Genomic DNA, 1413 nt, shown 5'->3' on the forward strand with positions numbered 1-1413 from the left:
CATCTTCATTTGAATAAAGGAATTTAAACAAAATTATCAGGGTTTTTTAAATTCTCCCGAAGAGTATTTGTGTGTTTGTACGTTAATGGTGTTGCATTTAATGCAGCCTAGCCTTCCCTTCCTTGCTGCTATCATTTTAATTCTTTCTTTTTTTTCCTCCTGCAGAGATGTTTCTGGCAGAAGTATCCATACTATTTCCTGGTGTTGAGTGTCTATAGTTATGAGTACTGTATGCAAGAATAATTTAAAAAAGAATAATAATAATAATAAAAAAAAAACAGTAAAAAAAAACTTGGAGTTTATTTATCCTTCAGTGCATGTAAGAGGGACTGACGTTTTACCCTAAGACTGTGACATATGCAGCAGAGAGCATGGGTCTCCAGGCTTGAAAGACTGCTGGTGCAGTTGGCTTTATGCTGTGAGCAATGGGTTTATCCTGATAGTGAGGCGACTTGCTGCCCTACCATTGGCACTTCATTAGAAGTTTGAACTTCCATTTGTTTAGTTTATTGGCCACTTCCCTCTGTGGGATGTCCTCACGTTCTTTTCAAGTCACAGGCTCAGGTCTGTTCAAGTAATTAGAGCTCACAGAATTAAGGCTTGAGTTAAACCAGAGCACCTTAATGTAACTTGGATTTAGAGTCACATTTCATTTGGTAAACTATTCCTTAAAAATCTTGCGAAATGATTATAGCTGCATTTAAGCCACAAGTTACTGGATTAGAGCTTTCTCTCAAAAACAGTGTAAGAAAATAACCTTCAATATGTGGGAATCAAATGTTGTTTCTGCATTTGGAACAAGATAAGAATATTTTAATTCAAGGTCTCATTCTATAAATGAAGCAATCTCTAGTTATTAGGTAGGAGTCATGTACAAAGTCTGCAGCTCTTGTCTGTCCAGCTGTCTGAAATAAAACTACTGATTTTTGGTACTGGACAAACAAAACCTGAGTAATAAAGGATCCAAAGAGGAGAAGTTAAAAGAATTAACAATATACCTGTATAAACTAGCAACAATGTATGTTCAACTGTTTTGTTGTACACATTGTAAAAATATACAAGTTGTGACATACCTAAGGATGTGCCTAAAGAGATACCTGGGAGGACTGAAATCACTTCTTTGTTTAGCAAAGGCCTCTGGGACAGAATGGAAGAAGCCTTGAAAGGAATCAACATACCAATATGATAAGAGTACCAAGACATCTTGGAAACAAACAGCAGAATAGCAACTGATTGGCACAAGATAGCACATGAATTAACAAATTTCAGAATGTAACTAACAAACGCAAACCTTGGGTAAAATTGTAAACGGCAATACCTAACCAGAGGGGAAAACATAGGGGAGACAAGGTATCAAAACTGTAACATCATGTCCTTAGGTGGTGTTCTGCTTGCAGGGGACCTGCCATTGCA

General features: G+C 36.9%; 1 long non-coding RNA gene across 2 annotated transcripts in view; it reads left to right on the forward strand.

Annotated features, from left to right (window-relative positions):
• Positions 1–276, forward strand: part of LOC107316320 — a 7939-nt gene extending 7663 nt beyond the window's left edge. Inside the window, exon 3 of one of the 2 annotated variants that reach the window (XR_001556288.2) lies at positions 166–276. This is a non-coding gene — a long non-coding RNA (uncharacterized LOC107316320). The remainder of the gene's footprint in view (positions 1–165) is intronic. The other variant, XR_004307870.1, reaches the window with a different exon arrangement.
• Positions 277–1413: the final 1137 nt, after the last annotated feature.

The sequence above is a fragment of the Coturnix japonica genome, chromosome 7, assembly GCF_001577835.2.
Source record: "Coturnix japonica isolate 7356 chromosome 7, Coturnix japonica 2.1, whole genome shotgun sequence".
Taxonomy (NCBI): Eukaryota; Metazoa; Chordata; class Aves; order Galliformes; family Phasianidae; genus Coturnix; species Coturnix japonica.